The sequence below is a fragment of the Mchenga conophoros genome, linkage group LG3, assembly GCF_057382185.1.
Source record: "Mchenga conophoros isolate Kocher_MC1m ecotype Shallow Benthic linkage group LG3, M_conophoros_male_GT1.1, whole genome shotgun sequence".
NCBI lineage: Eukaryota > Metazoa > Chordata > Actinopteri > Cichliformes > Cichlidae > Mchenga > Mchenga conophoros.
Genome location: NC_140528.1, coordinates 6,846,691 through 6,858,550, shown reverse-complemented (window position 1 = coordinate 6,858,550; position 11,860 = coordinate 6,846,691). Strand labels below are relative to the sequence as shown.

The 11,860-nt window shown below is 43.4% G+C and overlaps 1 protein-coding gene across 2 annotated transcripts in view; it reads right to left on the bottom strand.

The window, feature by feature from the left end:
* Positions 1-11,860, bottom strand: part of LOC146577113 (protein NLRC3-like) — a 560,242-nt gene that overhangs the window by 379,684 nt on the left and 168,698 nt on the right. The window lies entirely within an intron of this gene.

Sequence of the window (11,860 nt, the reverse complement as noted above, 5' to 3'; positions counted from 1 at the left end):
TGTCACATAGTTCCAGGAAACTGGAAGCCACCAGATGCAGCTCCTCTCCGTCATAGCCGTACAGCTTTTTGTCCTCACGCGTCATCAGCACAAGCTCGTCACATGGACATGAGGTGCCCTTTACCACACCAATAACCTGCATTTTTACAATCTCGGGAAGGTAGAATTTTCCCCAGGCGTTAACTTCATCATCATCCCCGTTGTATTTGGTGTTCTCAAGCTCTTCTATCCACAGGTCAGCACCACTTGGCTTCTTCAGGTGAACGCACATGCTTTTGTTTTTGGAAACAAAATCTTTCACCCATTTCAGGTACTTTTCACCTGGAAAGAAGCAGACAAGGAAATATGGATGAATGTAGAAGTGTTGGAAAAGACAAATAGCAAGGTTATCCTACAGCAGTTTGTGAAAATGTTGTATCTTGAAATAAGCAGGCAAAATGAGGATCTCACTTATCTCATATGTTCTGATACCGACTTTCTTCAGTTAAAGGACAAAAAAAGGGCACACTGGAGGCTGACAGAGTGTGCAATGGTGGGAATCATTTTGCAGAACTCACTAAAGTTTGTTTCTCCTGGAACAAGCTTTTTACACTTCGGCAAATGAAAATACTGTGTTAAACTAAAAAAGAGCACCAGACCAAGGTCTACAGTACTAACAGAAAAGCATGCCGTTACCTGTTGCCTGTCGACACAGCTGCTGATCTTCCTCACCAAAAAAAAAATGAGGATCCCTGAAAGGAATAGAAAGGTTATGTTAAAATGAATGACTGTCACGGTGATCATGGGAAGCTCCAAAATATCACAACAATAGCTACGAAATCACAAAATGCAGTGTGATGTCTGTAAGCACCAAACATGACATCTCTGCAAATTCATCTTGAAACATGTAGGTACCTCACACGTACAGCTGCAGCCATCTCAGCCATTTATCACTGTGGCTGCCAAGTGGCTGCCACTTCACAAGCGCATGGCACAACATAGAAGAGCCACCTCCACAGGACAAGACTCAGCAGTCCATCTGCATCTTAAGGATAAAGGACACTCTTTCGAGGATGCTAATGTTCACATTTTGGACAGAGAGGACAGATGGTTTGAAAGAGGAGTGAAAGAAGCCATCTATGTCCACTGTGAGCGACCATCTTTGAACAGAGGCGGGGTTTACGACACCAACTCTCTGCCATCTATAATCCAGTTTTGAGATCCTTCCCAGACGCCTTAACGCCCACTCACATCCTGGGCCATCTGACCTCAGGAATTCGCATGATAAGGTGGGGCCAGGTTTCACAATGAACACACCCGAAACTCTGGCTGATTGGGACCCACACCCAGTTTCACACCTTGGCTCAGGCGATTAGAGGATCATCAGGGGGTCCTTTTGTCCCTCTGTGGGGGGAAACTCCCACTAGGCTTATATCTGGGACTCTCCACCATTTGACCTTAGAACTGAAGAAGCTTCTCGGATGAGAGGTGAAACGTCTTCAAGTAACTTAAAGAAGTCCAGACGCTTTTCTTTGCAAGCTCCTTTGACTACGATGACCTGGATGACTGAGAACCTTCACAGACATAAGGTGAATGTGACAAACAAAGCGCCTTCTTGTTCTCTGTGATAATGTAAAGTTATTAATGAAAAAACAAACGAGTAAAAAACGGACTGGAAACATGTCTTCAATCAAAACTCGACAAAAACAAAGAAACAGCCTCACTTCTCTGCGACGCTCCCTAAAAATGACGTTACGTGTTACGTACCAGAGATTTCTATACAGCCCTTTATCAAGCCGAGAGAAAGTGACGCAAAACCCTCCAACTAATAACGACTAGCAGAGAGGCTCAGCTGAGTGTAGTTACCTGGTTTGCAGACGCATACAGACGTTTCCTGTCCTCTCGGACGCAGCTGTGATAGAACATGTGGTGCATTACCGCCACCAACTGGCTTGGAGTGAGGACCGGAAATCGCTCATGCCAAATCAAAAAAAAAAAAACATAAAGAAAGATTAAGTGAAGAGATAAATGAATACATTAAATCAAGAAGAAAAAACCCCACCACCGGACATATACATCCTCATATCCTTCTGTACAAATGAGTTTGTTTTAGAAACTGAAAAAAGCCACAAAACCTTCACATCTAGAAATCCTTTGCAGTAAAACTTGTTTTTTGGCAGGTTCCACAGGTTTTGAATCAGTTTTCTTCTTTATTCCTGATAATTTTGACAATGAAAAAGAACATGTTCTATAGGGCTTTGGAGTTGACGTCACGCCGCAATGCATTGTGGGAGCGCGGCACCATTTTCGAGGTCTACGAATCAAAACAAACACACTGTGTTGGAACGACGATTACAAGATGCTTAAAAGCAGCTCAAAAGAGAACGGACTGTATAGAGACCGATTGCGTCCAGAGGCGAAGCGGCGGTACTTGCAGAAAATAGCGTGCAGTGGAAATGTGGACCCGTATGAAATACGGCCGTGGAGTAGAAACCCTGAAGACGTAGCCTGATATATTTTCGTACCTTATCTGTGGAGTCAGCGCGTACAAGTCGTCATTCAAACAAAGGTAAGTCAGCTCGAGTACTGCGTGTGAAATGCGTTTGATTTCCCTGCAAACATTCACATTAGTGCAGCATAAATTCATTCATGAGGGGAAATTACAGTGAGAACATGTGGAGGCTGTTAGAGGGAGAAGATAGTGAGTTCAGTGCAGGGCTGTGCAGAGAGGTTTAAAGGGGCGGGTGCTCAAAGTTAAAAAGGGGCACATTGAACCAGGCTGAATAACAACAACACACATTCATCAAGAATCTAATATGGGAAGGGCAGGGCTGTGTTGGTCTGAGACTGTAGACATTAAAAAGTCCACAGGAGAGATGGTAGCTGATTAAACAAGTGTCATGAGATAATAACAAAATGCAAAGATTGGTGACAGCGCTTGGAACCATAAGGCAACAAAAAACTATGTATGTAAAAAAAAAAAAAAAAAAAAATATATATATATATATATATATATATATATATACACACACAGTGGGGCAAAAAAGTATTTAGTCAGCCACCGATTGTGCAAGTTCCCCCACCTAAAATGATGACAGAGGTCAGTAATTTGCACCAGAGGTACACTTCAACTGTGAGAGACAGAATGTGAAAAAAAAATCCATGAATCCACATGGTAGGATTTGTAAAGAATTTATCCGTAAATCAGGGTGGAAAATAAGTATTTGGTCACCTCAAACAAGGAAAATCTCTGGCTCTCACAGACCTGTAACATCTTCTGTAAGACGCTTTTCTGTCCCCCACTCGTTACCTGTATGAATGGCACCTGTTTGAACTCATCATCTGTATAAAAGACACCTGTCCACAGCCTCAAACAGTCAGACTCCAAACTCCGCCATGGCCAAGACCAAAGAGCTTTCGAAGGACACCAGGAAAAGTATTGTAGACCTGCACCAGACTGGGAAGAGTGAATCTACAATAGGCAAGCAGCTTGGTGTGAAGAAATCAACTGTGGGAGCAATCATCAGAAAATGGAAGACATACAAGACCACTGATAATCTCCCTCGATCTGGGGCTCCACGCAAGATCTCATCCCGTGGGGTCACAATGATCATGAGAACGGTGAGCAAAGATCCCAGAACCACACGGGGGGACCTGGTGAATGACCTGCAGAGAGCTGGGACCAAAGTAACAAAGGTCACCATCAGTAACACACTACAACGGCAGGGAACCAAATCCCGCAGTGCCAGACGTGTTCCGCTGCTGAAGCCAGTGCATGTCCAGGCCCGTCTGAAGTTTGCCAGAGAGCACATGGATGATACAGCAGAGGATTGGGAGAATGTCATGTGGTCAGATGAAACCAAAGTAGAACTTTTTGGTATAAACTCAACTCGTCGTGTTTGGAGGAAGAAGAATACTGAGTTGCATCCCAAGAACACCATACCTACTGTGAAGCATGGGGGTGGAAACATCATGCTATGGGGCTGTTTTTCTGCCAAGGGGACAGGACGACTGATCCGTGTTAAGGACAGAATGAATGGGGCCATGTATCGTGAGATTTTGAGCCAAAACCTCCTTCCATCAGTGAGAACTTTGAAGATGAAACGAGGCTGGGTCTTCCAACATGACAATGATCCAAAACACACCACCTGGGCAACAAAGGAGTGGCTCCGTAAGAAGCATTTGAAAGTCCTGGAGTGGCCTAGCCAGTCTCCAGACCTCAACCCCATAGAAAATCTGTGGCGGGAGTTGAAAGTCCGTGTTGCTCGGCGACAGCCCCAAAACATCACTGCTCTCGAGAAGATCTGCATGGAGGAATGGGCCAAAATACCAGCTACTGTGTGTGCAAACCTGGTAAAGACCTATAGTAAACGTTTGACCTCTGTTATTGCCAACAAAGGTTATGTTACAAAGTATTGAGTTGTATTTTTGTTATTGACCAAATACTTATTTTCCACCCTGATTTACGAATAAATTCTTTACAAATCCTACCATGTGGATTCATGGATTTTTTTCTTCACATTCTGTCTCTCACAGTTGACGTGTACCTCTGGTGCAAATTACTGACCTCTGTGCAAGTTCCCCCACCTAAAATGATGACAATCGGTGGCTGACTAAATACTTTTTTGCCCCACTGTATATATCAGCAATCAATCAGAAAATCATTGGTTCATATTACAATTAAATATGAACAGGCTCCTTAGATGTAAGCAGTTCAGATCTGATGTCATTTACATTCTTCACACAGCACATTCGTCCAGGCCGACAGGTAAACATAGAACTAATCTCAGGTAACATGACTCATAGTAGAGATCCAGTAAGAAAGATTGCAGGCTCTAATATTATTACCACACAATCCAAGGACACACCAACAGCTCAGATTTGTAGAACTATTTAAACAAATGTCTTCTGAATATTCAATTCAGGTTCACAGTGGGGGGGGGGGGGTTTCGTGGAATTTTTTAAATAAAGTCTGCAACACAGAAAGAGCTGTGATCAAGCTATTTATTACTGCGCCAACACACATCAAACATCACAGTTCAGTCATGTCAGCGCTGCCACAGAAGTCGTGCTCCTCCTCCTTTACGCCTTCCAAGGAAGAGGGAGGAAGTTACAAACTGATCCTACCACACTTCACGTGTCTCGCTATGAAACCTAACGCATCAATGGTTGTGCTGTTTTGTGCCCTTGGCCTTATCAGCACCTGTAAAGGGAGTTGTTTTCTCAAACTGCTGAAGTAAGTTCATCTAGTTTTAGCAACTTTCACTGAACAGTAACAGTGTCACAACTAAGCATATGCATAAGCACTTAAACACTTTAAATGAGAATAACAGAACATTTCTATTACAGAGGCTGGAACCTGTCCCAGTAGTAGGTAGAGCACACCTGGACAGGTCACCAGTCTGTCAGAGGACTAACACAGAGACAGACATCAGAGTAACAAATCTATTTAAAATTAATGTAAGTTTGCTGCAGCTGTATGTATGAACATGTGTTTCTGTGCTCACAGTCCACCTCTCAGGAACCTGCAGTTCACTTTTAGTCTACTTTAAACAGACCTCACAAAAGGCTGATGTGGCTGGATCAGTAGTCTGATTTGAGTACGATACCTTTGGCCAGGGATTCATCTGGTGCATCGCTTCACTGCAGTCTTACGTATTTTCCCCACACCTGAATAAAAAAATACTGATATATACAAATAACAGCTTCAGCTGATGCAGCCTGACTCAATCCTAGATGTTCAGCACACAGAGACACAGAGGTGCCGTTTAAAGTTTAGTGTTAACCTGAGTCACTGATCATTTGCAGTATTACAGAGTCTGGCAGTCTTTGCATGATGTCCACGTCACTGTAAGTTTCTAGCTGACTTCACTGCAATTTCAATTTCAATTTCTGCTGTTCACAAACGCTGTCCATCTAATCTGACTGAGCTGGAGCTGTTTTGCAAAGAAGAATGGGCAAAGATTTCAGTCTGTAGATGTGCAAAGCTGGCAGAGACAGACCCTAAAAGACTGGCAGCTGGAACTGCAGCAAAAGGTGGTTCTACAAAGTGTTGACTCAGGGGGCTGAATAATTACGCACACCCCACTTTGCAGTTATTTATTTGTAAAAAATGTTTGGAATCATGTATGATTTTCGTTCCACTTCTCACGTGTGCACCACTTTGTGTTGGTCTTTCACCTGGAAGTCCAATAACATTGATTCATGTTTGTGGCTGTAATGTGACAGAATGTGGGAAAGTTCAAGGGGGCCGAATACTTTTGAAAGCCACTGTATATGTAGACACAGGACTACAAGTAGAAGATCAGACATGAAAGTGGAGATAACACAGAAGACCTGCAGCAAAGGTCAGAGGTCAGACTGGGCCCCTGGATTCAACAATGAGCCAATGATCATCAAGCAGTGACTAAAGCAGAGCCCTGACCTTCTGACATTCATCACACAGTCAGAACAAATGTCTGCTGATGACTTCATCTCATGAAACGACTGATAGATGTCAGTTCATTGATCAGCTGAGCTGCTGATCTTCATCGTCACAGAAACATTCAGCTTGTTTCAATCAGTAAATAACTCCCACTACTCCCAGTTTGAACTGTTCCCACTCAAAATGCTGTGAGAACAATGATCATTGTAGAACTTCACAAACATCACGTGTTGTTTTCCACATGTAAGATCAGCAAACACACAGAAACTTCCTGTTGCCACACACGGCCTCTAAAATCTCTTCCACGCTTTCTGTCTGAAGTCCACTCTCTGTGTCGGATCCACAGGAAACAACAAGATCTTATTAACATGGTTTTCAATGTGTCTCCTTCCAAAAAGTCCAACCAATGAACAAATGTGTGTATTTGTGGAGGCCGAACAAAAGCATGACACATTTCTCTGTTTCTATAAACTGGAGTCAAACACAAACATGAAGAGTTTCACTGACAGACTCCAAAATGCCCCCACAGTGGATCAAAGGGAAATCCTACAGTGTGGCCAGAGACTCTTAATGGCTCCAACATCAACACATCCACAATGTTGGATCCAGTTCTGCCTCACAGAGTTACTAAGACACACCCTCTGCCAGCATCACAACAGCTCCACCTGCTTCACCTGCCTCCTCAGCATCTGTACACCTGAAGAGAAAAGAAAGGCTCCAACAGCTCAAATCTACAAAGGATTCATGAAGTTTCATCCAACAATAACATGTTTGCCTTCCACAGTGTGCTGTTAGACACCACTGTACCTCTGCCATTTCAAAAAGAGCAGCTTGGGAACATTTTGGCTCCAAACACTTTGTGTTTAAGTTCTTTGTTTTCTTTGTGAAGCCGACAACATCTGGAGCTTTGTGACTCATAGAAACATCATTTTGTTCTTTAGATGACAGCAGATTGGGACTGAATAATCAATCACTATCAAACCAATAAAGACAAACATGCTGATTTTACAGGAACTTTGTTGGAGAAGCTGCAAAGACATGAAACTGGTGGAGATCCCAAACCAGTTGATAGTGCTGGTTATTCCAAATAAAGCTGTTTCCCTTTGAGATGAAATGACTTTGTGTCCTGATATATAATAAAGATGTTGTTGTTTTTGAGCCCCTGTATTAAAAGTAGTTTAAAGTCAGCTTGAGTTTGATGTCTTTATGTCAAAGCTGCTCATGATGTTGAGCTGCTGATGGAATAAAAACAATATAAAAGCATGTAGTCCAGACTTAAATGCAGCCTGTTGTTAGCTGAGGTCCACACACAGTGTTTGACAGTGTAAAGTGTGTGAAAGGGCTGCTGGTGGAGCTCACTAGGATGAGCAGGTGACCACGAGGTGGAGAGCAGCTGGCCTGGCTTTGACCCGGGCCACGCCCCCTTTCTCTCTGCTTTGCTGTCACTTATCTTCACTGCTCTGTCCAATAAAGCTGAAAAAGGCCCCGAATCAAAGAAATCTGCTGCAGCCTCTGAAATGTCTTCTGTTTCCTTCCCGACGGCTTTTTCACCGTCAGCCCATCAGACAGTCCAGCAGCATTTATGATGATGTCATGATGTTGAAGAGGCTGCTACGGTGGCCTCCCATGACCCCCAGCCTCATCACAGCTGAGATGCAGACATTTGAAAACATTCAGCAGACAACTGAATAACAGTCCAACACAACAGTCTGTGTGCAGACACACACTGACCTTTCATATAGTCAAACACAGCTGGTTGAGTCATTTCTCTGTGAGTCTAAAGTGAATCTAGTATTTGAAAGTCCACTTCCTGTATTTGTTGTTGAAGACTTCTTCAGCTTCTTCTCAAGGACATCAGCTGCTTGTTTGGCAGCAGAGGCAGTTAAGAAGCTTCCTGAAAAACACTGAACAGTGAGTTCACTGTGGCATATGACAGATTCAGCTTTCTGTGTGCAAATGTGTCTGTGTCGACCTTTCAAATGCTGTTGAATCCAAAACATCAGCGGCTCCTCGGCTGCTCACTTCATGCACTTCTGTCTGTGTGACAGTCCAATGACATCACAGCTGTTTCCAGCCCCAGTGTCTCAGGACTGGACACCTTTAAACATGTCGAGGATCAAACAGCGTCCAGCTAAACACACATGAAACTATCAGAGCTGACAATCATTCCAATAACATCTAATGGTTCATGTATGTAGACACAGGACTACAAGGAAATGGCTCTCAGCATCTGGCTGTGGGAACACATGAGTCCCTGTTTGTGTTCAGATTGTGTGCATGTTTTAGACGTGTGTCACATGTAGAAACACAACAATCCCACAATGACACACAGATGTGTTTGACACAGCTGTGCAGCTGTAAGTTGTTTCTAATGATTCATTGAAGCTCTTCTAACATTCTGGAGATGATCAGTACATGAATCTGTTCAACACGACAACAATTTGACTTCAGTGTGAACGTTTGCATTAAATAACCTTCTTCATCCAGCTGACAGCATCTTCATCCTATGATGTGAACAGTTCCTCCTGTTGATGACAAACCTCTGACAGGATCTGCTTGAGGAGCTTTTTCATGTGCAGCTCTCTGAGCTCAGGGCTGAGCTGCTGTTTCATCTTTAAGAGCTGCTGCCTCCTCGCCGGACTTGTTCTCCTCTTCTTCTCCTAATGACACCATTTCTGCTTCATATTAAATTCAATAAAGATGCTGACATGTATCTGTAGCAACAACATCATTGAATCTAGAACAACTGGAGCCAAACCAGTGGCTCTGCTGGGATCACTGGTGAGCCAACACTTCCTTGTTGATGCAGATTTCAGGGCTTCCTTTTGCTCCTCCGTTATAACTGTTCTCTCTTCTCAACACATGATGACACAAAGGAATCAGCAGTGACAAAGATGATGCTGAAGAGAAGCACACACTTCACACATATAACAGAGCAGTGCAGTTACACACACCTCTGCTCGACATCAGGCCTCAAACAAAGACACAAAACACTAACTTGACTCTAAACAGAAGAAACGAGCAGCTGTTTCTGTTCTGTGCTTATTTATATTTGACACACATGCTTCTCTTTGTGCAAACACACATCGCACTATAAGGGTAACCTCGCACACAATGATTGGACAGCACAGTGATGATGCTGGGAGATCCTATACGCAGCAACACAGAAACACTGAGAACTTTAAACAATGATGGAAAGTGTTATAAATGACTTGTTGGCCTCTGATCTGTCACAAACAGCTGAAACGTGTCTCTCATGAGTCACATGAAGGTTTTTGACAGAAAGGACAAAAAGTAGCTGCAGTCAGTTTGTGTCATTTTTATATTTATTCATCTGGGAGAAAAATCTGAGGGACATTAAAATGTGTTTTCAACAGAGACAAGAACATGAATATAACAGAACAGGTAAATGAACATGTTTCAAGTAAACAGCTGGACTGATCAGGTCCAAACACAGAGTGATAAACTTGTCAAACAGCTGTCATATCTTTATATAGAAGCTCTTTATAAATGCTGCTCACTGCAGTCTGTTTACTAATAATGTCAAAGTGTTAGAAACACAGAAACATCAGAATGGTCTTTGTTCACAGAAACCTGTCTGGGATCCTTTGTTGTTCTTTTGATGCAGAGTTACATTATAAATATAAAGAGTTATTTCAGAGTCTCATCAGTTTTCCTGCATGTCTTTATTTAACACATCAGCAGGGCTGAAGCTCTCATGTTAAACACACACTGATCTATGGACACGTTCATGTGTTTCTAACAGAACCAGGCTGTTATCAGCCTGCACTAACATTATGTCACACACACTGAATGTAACAGTGACAGTTTACATCATCACACAATCAGCTGTGATTGTTTCACTGTCATCAAACGAGTCAACAGGAAGTAGAATCAATAGAAACCAATCATTTCCTGACAGCATGTCTGATGGAAATAAGTGCAGATTATGTATGAAGTCTAACTGCACACAGTAACTGTGTTACAATAAGGACTTAACAGCGCCCTCTGCTGGAGTGTTTCAGTACTGCGTTAACTAGAATACACCACCTCCTCCTCACACCACCTGCTACAGCTCTACTCTTCTATGACTACAGTCATCCACAGCACTGATGTGAGGTCACATGGTTCATATGTAAGGAGCACAGCTGACCTCAGGTCAGTTTAATGACTGTGAGCAGCAGCTGTGTTATTGTCACTGTGACAGGGAGACACTCTCAGACACAGCGCTCATGTCAGCTTGTTCTCATGCAGGAGGATCAGGAGCTCCATGTTTGTCTTTCTGTTTGAATCATGATGTGTTTGTGCCATCAGAGTCTGTCATGAGTACTCAGGGTTTCACAGCAGCTCTTCTGGATGCTGACGAGGACTCCAACCTCATGTTTCACCTCTCTGAGCTTCTGATGTCTGTGAACACTCGTGTTTCTTCTCTGGGCTCATCTGGACAAAAACACCTTTCTGTGTTTGGCTGCAGCCTCATTCTGACTGACAGGAAGTGTGTTATCCATGAGCTGCACTTCTGTCAGGAAGTTTCCTGCTGTGTTTCCTGTCTGTGGACAAACACGAGTGTTCCAGCTGAGGACTTGGTTCCTTCCACCTGTCCATACAGGACATCACGCTGTCTGCAGCTCTGTAAATGCAGCTGCAGGTCCTTCCACGTGCTGCTCTGTATTTGTGCAGTTTGTAGTGTGTCCTGGGAAACGTAGCACACATGGTGTTCTTCTGCTGTTTCCTCCTTTCACTGAGTGTGAAACACTGACGCTGTGCTGTTGTTCACAGAGGGGAGCTGATTCTAGCTGCAGCTGGACTCTGTCATCTAACTGAATGTGTTGGTGCTGATCACGGGGCTCTGAGGGGGGAGCAGCAGGAGGACTCTGGATGCTGACGTCAGTGTATCTGTGGAAGCTCCCACAGCGTGTCTGTCATTCAATATTGTGCTGTATATTGTATCTATGCAAAGATGAACAGACTGTGTGTTCACTGGTCTCTGTGCTGCAGCTCTGATGTCATCATCACTCCCTCCTCCACCCTCAGCAGTCCCAGCATGCTGCTGTGGTGCACCCCACCCTCACTCTACACCTGAGCCACAGACCACACCCTCCACCTCAATATACACCACAGTTTTCTCTGCTGTGGAAATGAGATCAGGAGGAAATCATCATTATTATTATTTAATAAACGCTCACATTAATGTGGGCTTATTTGTTTCATATTAGAAACATTAGTTGAGTGTTTTTAGTATAAAATGGTCAAAGTCCCTCTTTTTGCTCCTCCCCTCACCTGTGGATGGGCGGTGCTGTTACCGTGGTGACAGCTTGGATGTGTTTCAGTCCTGCCTGGTTATCACTGCAGGAATCTTTCACATTTATTACAGGTAATAACTCTGATTTTTCTGTGTATTATGAACCAAATGTATCCTGATACACACAGAGATGGATGAGCAGAGGTTGTTTTTGC